Raw genomic sequence first — 14,374 nt, forward strand, 5'->3', positions numbered from 1 at the left:
TAAAAAAAAAATGATGAAAATTAAACAAAAAATTTTTTTTCTAAATGAATTAAAAAAGATATTCTTCTCTTTTCCTTTTTTTGTGTTTTCCTATTTTCTACTAGACCAATTAACAATCTTTTAGAATGAAATTATATTCATTTAATTAAGTGACTAAACTGTGTCTAACCTTGTATATTTACTACTTTTTATTTTCCGTTTCCTTTTTCGTTTTACGATCAAGAGAAAACTTATATATATATCTATGAAAAATTCAAATCTTCTTTTTCTTTGTTAGGAAGAATCCGTCCCAAATTTAAAATTAAAAAAAATAGTCATTTTATAATGCAAATTGCATATATTCGCATATATTTTGCGAAACTGAAACACTATACATAAATTTCTTCAAATATTTGGTGGAACTCTCAATTCCTCTTTGTCTCCCACTACCTGCCATTCTTTATATTCGTCGTTGTCAGCAAAGACGAAAGAAGGTTAAAATTTCGTATCCGTTGCAGATAAATACATGTATGTATATTCACGGCGAGGTTATAACGAATAAATACTGCATCATTTATGGTTTCCTGGTTTTGCTGAATCCGCGAAACAACGCGACTTTTGACAATCTTGTCAAAAGTCGAAGCGACCTTCTCGAATCGCTCGAGAAGATTTAGTGTTTAAGCCGTCATCGGACCGAAACCGTGACGCAGTCTCTCTTTTGTACTCTCGCTGAATTTTTTTACGTTTCGTCCCTGACGAGAGTAGAGAATGTTCTTTCACGCTTGCTACTCTTGCCGCGATGCATACTCTGTATATTAGCACGTGAAACAAACCGCAGTCGTTTAGTCGCGATGTAAACGATGTGCACGAGGCGCGGAGTGTGTTTGGTCTAAGGTTGCGTGGATATTGAGATCCAGAAACTTTACGCGAAGTATATGCGCGCGCAGCCGGTTTTGTTTAGGCAGTCGAACCATAAAATAATGTTTCACGTGCGAGAGAAGGCATAGCAGAAGGGTCGTATAGTCACGCGCGGCCTTCGTCGTAAGAATACGAAAGCTTTTTAACGATTTTTTTTTCGACCGTAGTCGAATGTCGAAATATTGAAAAATAAACGTATAATCGGCCACGAAGGTCTTCGCACACTCTTAGGAAAGAATTATTGGTAAGATATGATCATTTAATCATATATTTCGTAATCAATACATGTATAACAATCTATTATAAATTATAAGTATTTTCACGTGATTATTAAAGTATCTATTGGTTAATCATATTCCTTATTCGTCGTAATTAATAATTCAGCGAAAACTTAAATTTTAGATTTGTTCCTGTTTTAATGAAAATTTAGTGAAGAAAGATTTGAATGTTAAACAATTAATGGAAATTTGTTTCATGTATGTTTTATTTGTGAAACGAACTTTTTAAAAAAAAATTAAGGCGATATTATTATAAAGAAGTTACTAGAAGTTTAGTAACTATAGACAATATCAAAAAGACTAAAATCTATTTATTTTATATTTATAAAATTTTACTATAAACTGGTTTTTTGTTTAGCTTTGATAGCACAATTTATTAATTAGCATAAAATATACAAAAATTTTTGTAATGTATCATTTTCTCTCATAAAAATCCTAAAAAAGGAACTAAGTGCATTCGTATTCAGATTAGATCCTTGTTCAATTTCGGTCGTACGATCCACTGTCTATATGATTTAATTATTTATGATTCAATTAGATATATTTCTTTTTGCGATATAATTATATACATATCACTTGATTATAGATACACACAGATATTGTAGATATTAATTACAATAATCATGCAATAGTGTACACGAAAAACATATTATTAATAAAAATTTTATTTTGTCGAATAAAAAGATTTTAAAATGCTAATTTTTTTAAACCACATAAAGACGAAATTTAGACGCTTGAGTGACTTTTGCAAATTCATACTCTAAATAATTCATACTTCCATTTCCAAGAATGGATGCTAAAAAATATTTTTGTATTATTCTGTTCTTCCGAAAAAAAAAAAAAATTAACAAAAGTCATTTTCAATTCGAATCAAATTATTGTTCCTATTAATTTATAAATCTTAAATCTTTTCTTCATTCAACGTGTTCTGTATTATTAAACATTTCTGTACACAAAGAGACGATTGTACACTCGATTGAGCAACGATAAATATTATTGGCTAGATTTTCGATTGGCTACATCTCTTGTATGTCATGGTTAATTTCTAACTCTAAATCTATGGGATCTATGTGTATACGTTGGGCGTCTGGTGTAAAATCCTGCTTCCTTTCCGACTGTTTGTGGATTTATTCCATAAGACCCTGGTCTTTGAGTGAAAATAACTCTCGTCGCGAAAGAAAAAACTCGCGCGTGTTTCCGCTGCGTTTTCTCTCGGTTCGATAATAATGCTAATCGAATGGAAATAATTGCAGCTTCGTATAAACAGCTCGTTCTTGTGCCATTAGCTGGAGATAATCATTTTAATTAAACTGTTCGAGTATGATTTAACGATTGAATTTTTAGTAAAAAAATTTTTAGCGTCATATTTACTCATTATTTGACAATTTTTCAAATATAAAAATACATAATATGAAATTGTAATATTATATAATGTTAATATAGTGTTTCAATAATATAATTATACCTACGAAATAAATGTGTATGTAATTTGCAAATATAACATTATTTAATATGTGTTTCTTTTTGTTTATAACATGAAAATTTAACAAATATATGTTTATAAAATAAAATAAATTATGGTTGTCTTGCGTAGAATTGCGATTATTGATTATTGATATGTTATCGATATTTTTGATTAACAAATAAAAGTGACTAGATTTTCTATTCAAGATTATTATCATTAAGTAAAAAAGGTTATGTAATAGATCAATAATCATTGACATCTTTAATAAAAAAAAACTTACATCGATATTTATCGCTAATATCTAACTTTACCACCATTAATTAATTTGATTAATTTCTAATTTCTAACACGTTTCTTAAATTTAAATCGAAAAATTATTCAAAACGTTAGAATTGAAGTTGATGCTGGAAACATACGCAATAAGATTTCAACCGACAGTTACATTATTTAATAGATGCGCGCGCCTCTAATGTCTCGTCTTCGGAAAAAGTCGAGCGTGTTCGGTCGAGTTCGGGTCTGCTTTAGCATTCGGCTTTTTGTTCATTTACGCGTTCGTCATTATTAGAAATCTTGCAATCTTTATGTATAAAACTAAATATTTGATGCTTGCGGTTTGAATTCGTTCGTTCGTGCTGGCTATTAGTATTTCACTCGTACTTTTAATTTTACTTACTGCTTCATTTGAATTCAAAGAAATTACCTATTCGCATAAACGTCCGTTTTTGATCTTTGTGGCAGATATAAAGTGAACACCAATGCATGTAAATACCTAAGATAATCAACTTTTCAATAATTTAAGATTTTGTAATATAAGTTTTATACTTTTGGATAATTCAAATATTGGATATTCACGAAGTTTTACGACTAGATTAAATAAAATTAAAACGAAAAATTGAATTTTTAGTTGTAATAACGACAGTTAGATACAATAACCTTTGAAAAAGTTAATTTCACAATTTTCTAGATGCATTATATTATTTTCGAATAAAAACATTAGAGATAGTCACGTGTAAAATAAAACCGATTTTACAAATATACAAAATATTCAGAATTTGAATCGATTAAATTTATCGTCATGTCATAATATTTGTTATAAAATTTAAAATTTCAAATTAGCAAAATCAAAGTAATAATTATTTTTTTTCTTTTTGCTACAATCTAATCCAATCTTTGTTTCAATTTGTATATAAATAATGAAGAAAATGAAAGATATCGGTAAAATTTTCACGAGGCGTCGATCGGATTAGAAGCCGAAGGTGAACCTCGGCGTCTCGTTTAAACACTGCTTTCACGAAGATAGATTGGAGGCTGGTGCTATTTCGAGGGGAGGCCGACGGGTCATCGCGTGTAAAAAAGTGTGACGTTAATTAAAGGCTCGACATAAATCACGGTGAACGCATGGAAACGCTTTTCTTCGTACACAACCACCACGCTGCATTTCCAAGTTTTACCAAGCGCTATACCCTCACACGTGACAAGTATGTAATCAACGGACGAGCGAGCGATGCATAAACGGCGTGACTGTCGAGTCTTGGAAATACCTATGGATACGCTTCGCTTAATTGAAATGCTATTAGCTTCAGAAATTTTTCTATTCGATTGTACACTCTCGTCCATAAGTAAATTGGTTAAAACGTTAAAACTGTCATTGTACAATGCGTATCCAAATATTTCGTGTTATATATATACATGTATGAAATATGACGAGATGAAGATGTTTCGTTTTATGCCTCGCTTCATCTCTTGCAAAACTCGATTGCTTTCAACGAATATGTTAAGATTTTGTATAAATAATTATAGCTGATAAAAACAAATAGATAGATTTGTAATTATATTTGTCTCTATAAAATGCAACAATGAAACGCAATAAAACAAAAATTAAAGGAAAATATAATTTATTATAAATATATCGCCATTTATTTTCAAATTTTGTACGATTGTACATTTGTAGACAGAAGATGAAGTCGTTTCGAGAAAGATATTTAAAAGAAAAGAATTAAAAATTTATCAAATTTTTGCAAGTTAAGATAACAGGTTAAGATGGTGATTTATTATGAGTGGGAGTGTAAATGATATAACGATTAAAAGAATTCTCTGTGTCACAAGTGGAACAAAGGCAGCCGCCACGTGGAGGGTCGCTCTCTATATTTGGAAATATTTGCAACGAATGACACACTTCGAACCGTTGGAATTCAAGTTTGATTATTAACATATATAATAAGGTTAAAAAATTAGATATATTAATCAATTGTCTATTTAGTTAAACAAAATATTCAAAATCTGTGATGAAAGAAAGAAAAACGCGTGATTAACAAAATAGTGAAAATAAATTATCATTTTATCATACATTAAAAATTATGATTTACTTTCCAAATAAGTAACGTGTCTCGATTCCAATCGCGCGACAGTTTCATCTAACCGCTATTCAAAAGGCCACGTATATTTGAAATTAACTATTTAACTATATAATACTATATATATATATATATATATATATATATATATATATTAACTATATAAAACTATATAATTAACTATATAAACATTGAAATTAAGAAATGGAATCGAACACGTTGATTTTCATTGAAAACGGTGTACAGAAGACAGGAAAGACGATCAGTTGGCGGTGGTAGCACGTGTAGCGAGGAAAACGGTGTTATTTAACGCTGCAGCGCTATTTCCAGGTGCGTGCGTCGCCGGTGTCGAGTGGGCACTCACCGACGAACTACGACGCCACTCGAGCCAGCCTTTATACCACTTAATCTCCTTTCACCTAGTCCGTCGAAACGAGTCATTTTTAGTGGCACTCCTTTTACTGCCATTTTCGACCTCCGTTTATCGTATCAGTCACGGGGGATTTTCAGTTTAATTCCAGTGCATCTGGAGCGAGACCGGTTCACGGACGATGATGTTGATTAAACGTTTCGCCATATTAAGCGATTCAACTCTTCGAAAATCTCTGTTTATAACGTGATTCGTCTTTTACTTATTGATCGATCGATCGAGGAGGAAATTATTTTGTTGATTTTTTTTTTTTTTAACGACGTGAGATAATTTGATGATATTTCGCTTTCGTTAAATATCTTGGAAATATAAAACGTGGAGTTGTTAATAGATTACGTAATAATAATTTTTATATTTGTGAAAAATTGTATGGGTGCTAGTAATACTAGAATTCTTGAAAATGTTAGCATAACTAGTTAAAAATTTTAAAACAGCATTTAATAGTGTTAAGTGGTACTTTTTTTACGTTCAAATTAAAGTTTATGCATAAGATAATTTTTGCAATTCGAAACAGGATTGGCAATATTGATCTTCAATATTGATCCTGTTTTACCATAATTTGCAGGCTCTGATATTTTTAATTGAAAACCTTTAGAAGATCTCGTAATATTTTAAATTATCTTAATTAATTTGTACCGTAGATGACAGTATTTTAAAAAAAATGAAATATTTTATTTTCATTCTATTTTTTTTTTTTTCTATTCTATTTTAATCATTACGGATTATTTTATTTCTCTTTTTAATTTCGTTATAAAATTCACAGTTAAATTCAGTTTGTTTTATCCTAATTGGCGTATTACGATAGAATTCCTTATAGTTGAAAAAACTGAACCATCCCAAACGAAGGGATCGTTAATTGAAAGGAACAAAATGGACAAAAAAACGTTTAAGATGATTATCTCGGTCGGTAAGAAATCCCGCGCGAATTAATGGGAATGGGAATATGACAGAGACGGTTGAGCACAAGAGCGCGTGCAACGAATCGACTGGATCGTGCACTGTTTCCTCGCCATTTGATTTATACTAACCCTCACTGTTGGATCGCTTGAAATATCTTGGATAAATTGCGCTGTTTCGATTCGAAAAAAAAAAATTTTTCCACCAGGTAATTGCATTATAATATACCATCTTTCGAACCTCGATCGTGCGTTTAGCCGCGTAATTGTTAGGTTATGTTAGGTTTTTTATTTCTCTACAAGGAAATAATAATTGAATAGGTCGTAACGACAAAACGATTCTTGTCCAATTTCATTTAAGATGCGTTATAATTTTATGATGAATTAAATATATTCTTTTTCAATATAATTATAAATATCACTAGCGTATAAATAGTGCATTTTGTTAAATTTTACCTTCTCAAAAGAATACAGTTTCTCTAGTTGCTACAGTAAGAATTGAATCTGGATAAATACGTAGGCAACTTCTTTAAATTTGAGTAACACGATATATATAACGTATAAAAAAGAATTTTAATATAATATTTCTCATTTTCAGAAAAATGATATAAAACACATATTCAACATGTTCAATAAAAAATGGATATATTGATTTGAACTGCTAATGTACAATTATCACGTAATATCTTTTTACATTATTTCCAATGTTTAAACTACGTATGATGTACATTGATGATAATTTGTGATAATTATGTCATTTGTTCCAACCTTCGCGCTATAATAAATCGCGATTCGATCGATGACGATCTTTGTGAGCAATTTCGTTAATGATCATCTTGCGTTAGATTAATTCCTTTTCTTTTTTGTATTATTTATTATTAAATTTATATTATAAGGTCGAAATCTAATTTTTTTTTTACGATTACGCAAAACTCGAAATTTTACGACTCTCATTCTTTTTGTTAAAAATTAAAATTTCAACTTAATTTTGACTCGTGAAAATTTTCAAACTCGAATTATTATCTACGATAATAAAATTAGTTATCACGTAAAAAAAATCTAATTTTTGTATCAATTCTCTTAGCAAAGAGTATCGTAAATTTCGAAATATTGACTAAACATTTATCTCGATGTCCGATCTTCCAATCAGAGGATATCTGCAATTACGAGGGAGAGAATCGGACGGTAAAATAGATTTTCCCGTCTTTTGAGAAGAGTTCGATCAGATTTCAGCGTGCAGGATACGATAGAATCGCGTACGATATACGCGAAGTAGAAATAGCACAACAAAACCATTCTTCTAGAAGAAGAAAAAGAAGAAGAAGAAGGTCGAGTATTTCATTGTACATCTGTTCCCTGGGGGGAGTTTACTGACAATGCGTTGATCAAACTTTAATAACTCGCCGCCAGAGTGCGAAAATTTGTACATTTTTTTTCATTTCCCGAGGCGCGCACGGAGTATATGCGATGATGAAAGTTTATATTTCGAACGTTCTGCGCCATTCAGCCAAGAAGATTATAAAATGATACATTTTTGTATGTAAAAAAAAAAAAAGTAATTACATCAAATTTATATACGAATCATTATTATCTTTTATACCGATAAATATTTATCTGAAACATCTTTCGTAAAAATCGTTTACTCATAGAATAAAAGTAAAGTATCTGTAAAGAAAAGAATATTTTAAATACAATGTTAACGTAAAATATAAATTAAAATTCTGCTTAATATAAATATTTTATGTCTTCAGAGTTCGGTCTTATTACGAAACGTAGTCTCATCGAGTTATGTTGTTAATATAAAATCAGAGGAAAAGAAAGTAAATTCCTCGCATTATTTCTTCGTTGATGATTTATCGGTTTTTTTTTTCCCCCTCCTTTAAATCCCGATTCTTAGCGGATGCGGTCTAAAATCTGAAACATTATTAACTTTGAAATTGCGCTTCGAGGCATATCATGACCTGGTTTCAGAAAAGGTTAATCCAGCCGCGCTTAGTTTTTAAGCTCCGACTTACTGCTATACCTTTAAGAGACGGAATAACCTTTGCATTCCAGCTGATCTTTCATGCAAATGGACAACGATGTACAGAGTGTCTGGATTCATCTGTGGAAACTTTATCTCAAAAAGTGTATGTAGATAGATGAAAAATTAGTTTTTCGAGTAAAAGTTTATAATCAAATTGGATTATTGTGATTATATTTCACCTTGACAAGATCTTCTTACGAAGATCTTGGATTGTTTTTTGCGGATAATATTTTGTCATTATGAATATATGGATTTTTCAACGGTTATTTATTTTAGCAAGTAAATACATTTTATATCATAATGCTGCCACGAATTGAATGTATTTAAAATCCAAATGAAATGATAGTTGTACGTGATATATAACTAAAATTTTAAACATCTTCATAAGGTATATCAAAAATCAAATGAATTTGTGCACGTTTTTTGAAATATATTACGATTCGAAGACTATGCGACGAACGATAAATCCAGAAAAGATTCATCGACTTCTTTTACTTCTTACTTCTTTTCGTAGAAATCTCGACGTTCTATCGATTCCCAAACGTTAATCAATTCTCGTGCGATCAAAAACGGATCGATCGTCCTTCTACGATACTTTTCAAGAATGTCGAAGCGAGGTGAACAGGAAATCCGATTCTACGACGCCATTTCACACAAGATACTGTGTGCGCTCTTGTACTCGATACATTTGCGCGTGCGCAACACGTGATGTCACGTGATCTCTCTGTTTTACAAATAAATATCGAGAATAAATTGTAATCGCGTCACGTTTTCGAAAACGTTTTAAGGATTAAAGCTTCTTTGGAAGAATTCACGTGGAATTGGAGAATTCATATACAAATTGTTCCAATAATTATATAACAAATATTTTTTTATCGATCGAAAATTACATCGAACCATGTGACGAACAAACTATAATATTCGACGCGTTAAGCATGAAATCAACCTCGAGTGGGCTACGCTTCGTGATTGGCTAACGTGTTTTTGTTGCCAACAGAATGGCAACGAAAGTTTTTGGAATTACCACATGTCATATTTTTAGGATGTGTATATTGTTGCATCTGATGAGCACACACTTCTCCATAACATTTCTTCATTTACGAATCGCTTGATACAATTAATATTTATTTACGTGATAATATTATTAAATCGTTGTTATTTCCTGTGGCCACGATAAACGATATTTATTATTTATCGTCATTTATAAGTTCGCCATTTTGGAAACGAATAATTTTTTCTCTAATCTTATTGTATTATATTTAATTTTGCCGCCATTTTTCCTCTTTTAATTATATTATTCGCGATACAAATCGAATCTGCGAACTAAAATTGCGAGACGTTTTAAATACGTAGTTTCAATAATATTTTGTTTAATCTCTTTTTAAATTTTAATTCACATTAAAGATAACATTTTGTAAATTATAATTTATAAATTATTTCCAATTTCTGAAGCTGAAAAATCCAACTTTTGAAATTATTTAATTATTTTCAATTATTTTCACATTGACATCAACTGATACTAGAAATTCTATCGTTTTCCACTTTTTTGAAAAAATCAAGGAAAAGAAATCTAAAATTTTATAAATATTTTCACGTTCTAAATTCGGATAAAAAATATTTCTACAATCAATTTGTACCGATTTCATGAAAATTCCGATCGAAAATTTTGAAATCGCATATTTTTCGATGCACGATGGTAAAAGAAAATTAATTGAAAATTGCGTTTTAACCTCGCGATGGTGCATTATCGAATATTCTAAAAACTGGTGTTATTTTTGTCGCAGGTTGCGCAGGACGCGATATTTGGCCGGGAAGCTTGCGGTAAGTGCTCGAGAATTACTTATTCCGTTTTACATTACCGCGTCCATTCATCAACGTTTCTCGTTGATGTGTATATATGCTCGCGCATATCTCGAAACATCCATGCCTTCGGTCACATCTTTCGAAATGGTACAGCACATTTGTATTTTTCAACGACACAGTTGGGCGAGTGAAATATAAATCGAATATTATTTCTTCCGTTCTACAATCGTCTACAGCTTTATATTAATTTTTGTATTATTAATGATAATTTTGATTTATATTCGTTTAAATTTAAGTTATCAAGATTGTGATATTCTTAATGGAGTAGTAAAACAATTTTCAAGAATTGTCTCCTTTCTTAAATAAAGGAAGGAAAATAGACGAGAAAGAAACAGTGTGCCGAAGCAATAATAGCCAAGCTGATTATTTGATGACACTTTTTACATAGACAGAATTGAATATAATTGATAATAGTAATAAATATTTTTTTTTTTTTTTTTTACAAATAAAATCGATTTTATAAAAGGAAAAATTGCTTAAAAAATTAATAATATGTTCCAAATTTTAAAAGTAATAAAAAGCAAGCTAATTCGCAGATTAACCTTTTCCTTTTTTTTTTTTTTTTTTTTTTTAATGATAGATCTCAAAAATCTCAAATACGAGACTGTAAACCTCTTTGGTTTAAAAATCGCAACCATTGTACATATAGTACACGTATATACATATACCATAAAAGTGAGTCACTGTCTATCCATCTTCTACATCCTGTTTCAACAAAATCTTTTAAACCCGTATTAAATACATATTTATACTCGCTCATTCTCGTTTATGATGTTTAAACAAGAAACAAGTGTTACGTAAAGGTCGTGTAGATAATTAATAACCACAGGAACATAAACTCTAAATCTGTAAACTGTACGCCATAAATATCCTTAATTGATCGATTTACGAACGCGGCATGCGTCGAAAGTTGTTCGATGTAATAGTTGAAAGGGTGGGGATGGCAAGAGGAGTGAGAGAGAGAGAGAGAGAGTGAGAAGGAAGGAAAAAACAGGAAGGAAGAGTCGGGGAACTCCGGTCGATAATTTCGTAGGTTTATATTCGTCTGCAGTCGCTGCATCGGTCGTGAAAAATTTATTTGTCTAGCTCTCGCTCTAACATTTTTACAGTTGGACAGGATCTACCAAATAATTCGTCTCGCGCTTAAATAATATATCGCGATTCCAGGCTTCTCGCTTCTCTGTGTCTACCTATCTTATGACCTTGAATCCATAAAACGACAATTTTATTACGGTCTTCCCCAGACAGCCACCTAATACACTTGTAGCTGTGACCGTGTTTTCGTGGAAAATGTTTTTTGACATAAAAATGTTTTACGGGCACGGTATTCTCTCTGGAGATTGTTTTGGAAATTTAATTTAACGAGAAATATTGATAGTTGATAATAAGAAGTTTGCTTTCTTTCTTTTTTTGATCGATTATTTGAATGGAAAATTATTTAATCATACAATGGTAATGTGATATCGGACACTTTTGAATTCTCATTTATTCAAGTAGCGTATAGAAAGGTTTTTATTATTTTTTACGATTTTTGACCATTTAATTAAATGGTACATTACAGGTTACGTTAAATTCTATCTAACATTTGAACTAAAATGTAAACTGTGATAAAAATTTTGAAAAAATTAATTGATATATTTTTCAAATGTTTACCTTAAGGCTATAAAATTAGATGTTTAAACAAATTATATTTTGATATTTGTAATTGCGATATTAATGAATATTTCTTTGAAAACTCTAATCTATTTAATTATATTTATTTAATATATGTCTAAAAGTTGGGAAAAATTAAAAATAAATTGATTAAAAATTTCCACAAACAAATGACCATTTGTTCCATGTTTTTTTTTTTTTTTCTTTAAATTTCTAGTACGATCTGAATATATCGTAACGAATTTATTTCGATTCCTGATTGTTACTTCATCTGTTAATTATGCTTCGTGTCTAATGTTAATTTTTAGCCATTGTACCTTTCGACGTATCGTCATCCCTCCCTGAATACCTCAACGATATATATATATATATATATATATATTCTCTCAAAACAAAGAAACGAATATCCATCATAATAGACACAGGGGATAGAGTTAATTTTCATGAAGCGCGTGTAAATTTTTCGTTGATGGAAGATCAAACAGAGTGAGCCTCGCGTCTAAGTTCTCTCTAAGCCACCTTTCAAAAAAGTGAAAGAAGGAGGGGTGGAGGAGGGGGGGGGGAAGGGGAAGAGAGAGAAACTATAACTTTGCTTGCCGACCAAACCCGCCTTCCTTTTCATCGAGCACAGAGACGCGATCTTCCTTCGTATCTCTTCGAGAGGTGTTTGCTTTGAGCAAAGATTATGATAAAGCTGAAGCAACTCGGTAATGTTGACGTTGCCTCGTTGCACTGGACCCAGCGTAGTTTGCCGTTCACGGATAACGAGTTAAACACGATAACGCTTTTTTACTGCGACGCCGACGATGACGAGTGAATTAGAAGAAAGGAGGCGAAAGAAAGAAGGGGGAAAAAAAAAATTCTTCGAACGGCCGACAGCGACTCGGCACACGAAAATTAATTATTCTTTTTTTCGAGTTTAGCCGTTCCATTAAATTTTACGTCAATATCTAACGATTGTAGATGGGATATTTGCCTCGGTCAGATTAAGTTAGGTTAGGTTAGATTGACTCAGATCGAACTTTTTTCACATTTGATTAATTTGTCGATTTTTTTTAGAGTTTGAATTGTCAAATTATTAATTCTTACGTTAATATCCAAGGATTGTAAATGGGATATTTGCCTCGGTCAGATTAAGTTAGGTTAGGTTAGATTGACTCAGATCGAACTTTTTTCACATTTGATTAATTTGTCGATTTTTTTTAGAGTTTGAATTTTCAAATTATATTAATTCTTACGTCAATATCCGAATAAAAGATTATTGATAAGATTATTATTAAATTTTACGTCAATATCCAAGGATTGTAGATGGGATATTTGCCTCGGTCAGATTAAGTTAGGTTAGGTTAGATTGACTCAGATCGAACTTTTTTCACATTTGATTAATTTGTCGATTTTTTTAGAGTTTGAATTTTGAAATTATTAATTCTTACGTCAATATCCAAGGATTGTAAATGGGACATTTGCCTCGGTCAGATTAAGTTAGGTTAGGTTAGATTGACTCAGATCGAACTTTTTTCACATTTGATTAATTTGTCGATTTTTTTTAGAGTTTGAATTTTCAAATTATATTAATTCTTACGTCAATATCCGAATAAAAGATTATTGATAAGATTATCGTGTTCTTTTCTATTTTTTATTTTCCAATCTATTCAAAACTAATGTTTTTTCAAACATTGAAAATAAAAAGAGTTTATGTTGTGCACATGTTTCTTTATCAACTAGAACAAGGTTAGCTTTCACGTTTATCGTTAGATGTTTTGTTTTCAATTTCAATTCTCAACAATTCTTTCAATTTTCGAATTTCCATCGTTTAATTCCACTTAATTTTCTTTCTACGCGGATCAATACACCATTGTCGAAATTCAATCGAGCACAGGTGTATACTATCTATGGTGTAATTGGACATAGGTTCATAGGAACGGCTAGATGCACCGGTCTCGAGCCTTAAGCGCCTCTACGTGACTTTTGTTCCAGATTGCGGCACGTTTCCTTGTATTCTGTTATTTCTCCCCTTATTAGGTCTTACTTAAAAGTTGTGCTTTATCTTATCACTAACTAGATTGTTGCTGGTTTTATTGTGTTCTTCGTTTTTTTAACGACACGTACAATTTAATAATTTAATAATTAACGAGGGAGGAACGATTTTTAATAACAATTCTTAGAAAAATTAATTTGTAAAATAATTATTTTGACTTAACAATTACTTTCCTATTTAAAAAAAATATATTTATATGCTTCACATAATTTGTACATTAATATATATATATTAGTTACCATAATGAATTGTATGTTTGCAATAAATATTTTATATTTAATAAATAATTGCTCGGTTTTCTGTAAAATTATTTTGCTCAAAATTTCAGTCTCCGTTTCACGTTTTTACGAAACACAATTCTTTTCAATTACATTTATGTACAATAATTCAAAAATGGATCTGAACGATGCAAGATCGTTTGATCGAATCTGGATGGAGAAAATAGAAAAAAAAAAAAAAAAAAAGCAATATTCT

At 30.7% G+C, this 14,374-nt stretch overlaps 1 protein-coding gene across 11 annotated transcripts in view; it reads left to right on the forward strand.

The window, feature by feature from the left end:
• The window catches only part of Wdr62 (WD repeat domain 62), a 129,975-nt gene that overhangs the window by 17,851 nt on the left and 97,750 nt on the right, over positions 1–14,374 (forward strand). For all 11 annotated transcript variants that reach the window (XR_015294747.1, XR_015294746.1, XR_015294745.1 and 8 more), the window contains exon 2: positions 10,131–10,167. The gene's annotated coding sequence lies outside the window, so the exon portion shown is untranslated. The remainder of the gene's footprint in view (positions 1–10,130; positions 10,168–14,374) is intronic.

This window comes from Apis florea, unplaced genomic scaffold, assembly GCF_048593485.1.
Source record: "Apis florea isolate Af1SG1 unplaced genomic scaffold, ASM4859348v1 contig_37_pilon, whole genome shotgun sequence".
NCBI classification, from domain to species: domain Eukaryota; kingdom Metazoa; phylum Arthropoda; class Insecta; order Hymenoptera; family Apidae; genus Apis; species Apis florea.